Here is a 6,524-nt window from a genome sequence, read left to right on the forward strand (position 1 = left end):
GGGAAACTGGGTAAAGGAACATTCACAAAATGGAAGGACTTTCCCTTTTATATAATAAGCCTGTGATTAAAGTACTCATTTACCCAGGACACTGGATACCCAATTTCAATCCCCTCCTCTTCCTGAGAAGATTTGAACCCATCTTTTTGATCCTTAAGAGCGTGCCCTAAGAACTAAGCTATAGGACTAGTATAGACTGTTCTTAATCTCTCCTGTTAATGTTGTTTCTTTTTGTGTGAACTACTTAAACAACCATTCAGTCAGAGAGAAAGACCCCATAGCCAAGCATTAGGGCATTGACACACCCAGAAGACTTGAGTTCTAGTTCCTGCTCTTAAAACAAAGTGATTAGTATTATCCTGTTTGGGCAGGGAGTGAATTTGGATTTCTGACATCAGAGATAATGTATGGACTACCAGGCAAGGGTTTATTCAAATGTGGGTCTCTCATTTTCTCCTCTTGATGCCATTCAACTTTATATAAAATACATATTTATACAAGCATGAACTGGTAGAGCCCACATGTCCTTGTTTTGCAGGAAAGGGCTTTATCCACCAAGCTATAGAGGCATTTCCCCTGTTTCTCTGGCTAAGTGACTAATTATGTTGTCTATTCAAGCTGGGAATAGGATCAAAGAGAGAGAAAAATAAGTGCTCACCCTATGGGTTGGGTCTTCTGATTTTTCTTTGCAACCTCTAAATTTTTCTGGGACTTTCAATAGCCTCAAACACAATACAAAACCTAGCCAATGAACCCATTTAATTTGGGTTCAGACTGACATCCAAACGTTAGCATCACCAAGTTACACAAAGTGTTACCACCTGGAACCATAAACCACTTAGCACAGCTTCATAAAAGGATCTTCAAACCTTCCTGGACAGTTATGTTGAGTTTTCTGTTTGAAATGAAAACTAAAACCAGAAGGCAGTGTCGCACAGCTGTATAGCAAAACTCAAAAGCATTACTGAAAGTTTCAACATCTTTTTCTGACAAAAGATGAAAAAATTTACAAGCACATACTTTGCTCAGCATTAGACAGCTGTTTCAGCTTTCAGAAGGAAACAAACCATTTCACTTATGGCAAAATAGCAAAGGGAACAAGGAAATATTATGTTGCAAAAGTCAACGCCCAGAATAGTACAGAAGAGTTTATGCAAATTACCATATGCCAGGCAAAGTTGACTGAGCTTCAGCTAATAACAATTTCATTGTATTCCCTTCGTTTAGTTCATAAAAACCAACAAGCCCATCTAATGGTTGGATAGTGACCTCTAGTACATGAAATTAATTGGAAGTTTCAGTTCAGTTCTCAGTGGACAGTTATGCAAATTATTTAGTATTATCAGAATTGACACCAGTTGCCATCCTTTTAGACTGATGGATTCATTGATCACACAGCAATGGATTTCATTAAAGAACCATAGTGATTTCGAAACCTCTAAATCAAGCAGACAAAATATGAATATTTATGACACTGTGCTCTGAAGCTCATATTTAGTCTCAAGCACCAAAATGCAGCAGAGAAAATAAAATACAAAAATGCTAGGGAAATCTTTGATTAAGGAAGATATTCCACTGGATATGGATGCTGAACTTTTCACAGGCACCATAGGGATGTTTTGGTACCATTAAAATAAATAGGGGGGTGAATGGTAAATTCCCATCACAAGCATTGAATAATCTCTGATGGCACATTTGAACCTGGAGCTAAAGAGCTTTTCCTGTTGATCATAAGTTTCATACAAAAGGGTGTATGGCAAGAAGTAGTCTCCCATCTAGCAGGATACCAGGTGAGTTATAGATTTACACATTATTACTGACATATTGAATGATAACGGGTGAGCATGTTAACATCCAAAGAAGTTTTTTTAAGCAGAGGCCTAACCAATGTGTGATGAAGTTCTGTTGGCACTCTTCCCTCCTGAGGAGAGAAAAACAATTCCTCATCAATAAAAGGTCTCATATTTCTCTAGAGCTTTCAGAAGCTGTTCAAGATGTGGAATTATCCAACAGGTACTTGCTTTACAGAATGGATGTTCATTGCTGCATAGTTCCACTTAACTCCCTCCCTCCCCTGCACCAGGAAACCTCCCGACTCCAACCTATCTGCATTTCCAAAATCAACATCTGACACAGAGCTCTGTCTATGGGAACATAACAACTATGGTCAGATTAAGGAACCCCTCTCTTACACACACATATGTATATGACCCAGTTGTGGGATGATGTCTACAACTGACTTGTACTACATGTGATAAACTACAGGAAGAATGACTAATGCCAGGCTGTACAGACAGGTAGGAAAAAATGAGTACAGATTTAGCTCCAAACCTTTCTTCCCAGTGCACAGATGAGTTGTTTGTACCAAGAAAAGGGATATTCATTTATTATTTCCAGAGGGAAAAGGGAAGAAAAGATCCAAATGTGTGACTATGACAGAATCTCCACCTTACAGTCAGAGATAAAACTGCAGCATGAGTAGGCATATCTGGAAGACCTTTGCTGTATCTGGCTTGGTAGCAATTGTTGCTGAAGTTACAGCAATGTTAACTAGCCTACCAAGCAAGTATCCCTTCATGGTGCAGACTATACTGAAATCTGTGTAGCTTCATCTTCACCAACAGGTTTACCCTTGCTAGCCCTATTAAAGATGGCAAAATATGTCTATATGGATGACATTCACATATCCTAGCTGCAGTATAGACATAAACTAGTTATAACTCACTCCCTCCTCTGCTTCTTGGACAGTGCAATTTGCTGTCCCCTACTCAAAATGTATTGCTAGGTATTAATCTCCCTTATAGGGAGCACTAGTATTTACACTTGATGGGAAGGAACAATATAAATTAGGCAACACCCCTCAGGGAAGGAAGAAACTTTTATGACTTTCTTTTTATTTTATTTTATTTCAAACTTTGTAAAAAAATTATTTATAAATGTTTAAACTTCTGCTATCACTTTTGTTAAACTATTGTGAAGGAGTGCCCATCATACCAATGTTTTATTGGCAGCATCTGAAAATATGCGTTATGAATGTTAGAGTTTAGGCTGATGTAATTCAAGCAAAATTACCTTATAACAAAGAAACGTCTAAAACTATAATATTAAATAGTAACGTGATTTGACATGTCTAATACAGAAAAATAGTGAAACCGACAGCTAAGTAAGTCTTTGAACAAATCCTGACACTTCTCACTGTCTTTTTTTTTTTTTTTAACATTACCTTTCAGCTATGCAGCAAACAATAGTGCTTTGAAGTCCGGAAAGCTTTAAATTGTTTCTGCATAATCTAAAAAGGATTGTACTTTACATGATACAAAATGCATGCAAGATCTGTCTTTCCTTCCATAGAAACTACTTTGGAAAACCATTTAAAACATGTTGTAAAGACTATGTAACACATTTATCCAATATAATCCTCAGAGAGAGCTGTATCCAGTTTATAAATAAATCATCAACATGAAAAGACATAGTAAATGTAAGCCGAGGGAATATCAATGCTATACTTAAACCAAGGACATTCCAAGCTAAGCTTTGAAGATAGATACAACAGAAGTCTCAAGGTTTTGTTCATATATGGATTCACAAATGGGATAATTAAACAGATCAACCAACAACCACTTGTGAAATATTCCAATTTTTCATTGTATATAAAGTTTCTAAGGTCACAACTACAGGGGCATACTTGGATGTTCAGATATTCTACTTGGGCTTCAGTCTTTACACCTCAATTTGCTAAAACTTCATATCCTTAATTTATGCTGTGGTGGCTTGCCATGACAGAACTAAATCTCTTTTACACCTTGCGTGCATTTACACGAGGCTGTCGCCATAGCAACGTGTCACAGCGACGTAACTCACTGGTATAGCAATGTAGCATCGGAAGGCACAAGCTGAGATGCCAATGCTGTGTTGCCATAGTGACAAGCTGCCTCTTTATAGCACATTGCTATGGTGACATAGCATGTAAAAATAACATGAGCCTCTGGGATGGTGCAGTAACAGCTCTTACTGTGTCATTATTTAGTACTTCCAAAAGGAACAGGCAGTGCAGTAACAATGGCAGCACGGGGACATGTGTAGACATGCTTTATTTCTTATTTCAGTACTTCACCAAAATCCTACACGGTAGGTCATTTGCTAGGCAAGGATTTTTGCAGGCGATATATTTTACTGTATAGTCAGAAGGAATACAGACAAGCTTTCACGTACCAAGTACTCTTCCTCAGGCTTTTTGTCATTTCACAATTTTGGCAAGGATACATAAAATTTCAGATTAATTTTAACAGAGCATACAATTACAATAGACAAACTAGCCTAGATTTTCAGCAGTGACTAATAATTTGAACTCACTTGTCCTCCTTGAAGCACTTTCTGAAGATGTAAGTTCCAGAGCTCAGGTACTGAGCACCCTGTTAAAATTAGATGACTCAAATTAGGCACTCAAAATCATTAGCCACTTCTAAACATGTTGGCCATCATGCATCCTTCTAACTTTTATGAGGTTTAATATTTTTTTTTAAATAAAGATGTCCTCCACTGAGTGGAATAGCTTACAACCTCATATGCCACTATATGATTAAAGATTTTAATTTCAGAAGGTGGTTCAAGAAAGTTCAACCAATGGTTGGCTGACCTTTCATATTCAAACACCTTATTCAGTCACTTGATCCTCAACTGATATAAATTGGTGATTTGCACCAGCTGAAATCCTGACAGCCTGTTTATTAAAGAAAGATATTTTGAAAGAGAAAACAGCACAATGCTCTTGTTGCCATTGATTTCTAATCCTGAATGACCTTGATTTTTAGTTTATGAGTCACACACCGCATATCAACCTATTATAGTTGAATATATTTAATTTCCTATTTTGTTGAAAGGTTTTTCAGAGAGGAAACGAGATTTTACTTAGAAATATAACAGAGATGACAGATAGCCCATATCTCCTACAATAAGCATTTGACAAAGTTATAACATTTTATACATGTCTATTTTTCTTCCATAAACTTTTATGACTATTTTTATAGCATGTACTATGTACCCAATGAACCATAACAATCTGAGTCCTTATAACAGCTGATCTTAGAAATGAATATTTAAATAATTCTTAAAAGCATATAATATAGAGTAATTGAAAGCCTAAGTCCTTTCCTGCACAGCCTTATACCTTTGTGAATTGTCCCACAATGAGATTCAGCAGCATGAATCAGGATTACTCACACTGTAAAAATGTGCAGGATCAGGCTCTACAAAAGCCCCCCTACCTGAAGTACTAAGTGTCAGTACTAGTTACATTTAGCAAAATCTTAATAGATCTCCACAAGCCAAAGCTGTTGCAGTGAATAAAGAAGGTAAGACTTCCAAAAGCACCACTGTGCTTTTCATACTCCTAAAAGAGTATTCAGCTTTAAAACTTGTATGATACATTTGGAAACCCTTTAGATGAGACCTATTCAGGCTGGTTTGAATGCAAAGTGTAATAAAGCTAATAGTTTTATTTATTTAACACTAATCATATAGAGCATTGCACAGATGCACAAAAAGACAAAGAGCTTACAGTCTCATGCTTTCATTGTATAAACTGATAGCACAGTAGTCTCAAGCAGCATCAACACAGAGCTCTGTTGACTGCAATCACTCTCTATCAACTGGGGAATCAAACCTTAAGTGTCCAGTGCAACAAGACAATGTAGGGTGCAAGACAAACCATTTGCAAAAGAAAAGGGGGAAAAATGGAACTGTGGCTAAGGACAACTCATGTTTCAGGAAATAATCAGAGTTTAATGTAGAAAGATGAACAGATCTGGTCCCTCTACTATTGACTGGAGATTTAAAGAAAAGATCACTGAAGGTGGCTTGGGAGGAATATCTTAGAAGTTATAAAATCATAAATGGCATGGAGAAAGTAAATAGGGATTTACTTTTTTACTGTCTCTCACAATCTTAGAACTTGGGGACATACAATTATACAATCAAGTTAAAAACAAATAAATGTAAGTTATTTTCCAAACTGCATGTAATGAACCTTTAAAACTTGCCACCACAGGATGTTGTGGAGGCTGATAACTTAACCAGTTCAAAAGGGGACAAATTTGTGGTGGGTAGATCTATTGGTGGGTATTAAACATGACAGCTGGGGATACAATCTCCAGATTAAGACTTGTTGGCAAATTGTAGAGGAACAAGGGTAGGGGACAGATTAGTCTGGATAAACCCTGCTTCAATACTCTTCCCCCTAGCATTCACTCTGTGCCACTGTGAGAGAAGGGGTACCAGGCTAGAAAGACCTGTAGTTTGATCCCTGTAGAATATTTATGTTCTTTTGATTGTGTCAGCATACACTTTAATTAAGATTGGCATGGAATGGATATTGCCTATCCTCTCATTCCTAAAATTCAGGGCTAAGACAAACTGCTGGGAGGAAATTTTGCTGCCTGACCATATTGCACAAGTTTCGTAAAAAGAATATTTCATACCCTACAGCAGTGGTAATCAACCTTTTTTTTTTTTTTTTTTTTTTTTTT

The sequence above is a fragment of the Gavialis gangeticus genome, unplaced genomic scaffold (assembly GCF_001723915.1).
Source record: "Gavialis gangeticus isolate Ggan-Ray unplaced genomic scaffold, GavGan_comp1, whole genome shotgun sequence".
Lineage (NCBI taxonomy): Eukaryota > Metazoa > Chordata > Crocodylia > Gavialidae > Gavialis > Gavialis gangeticus.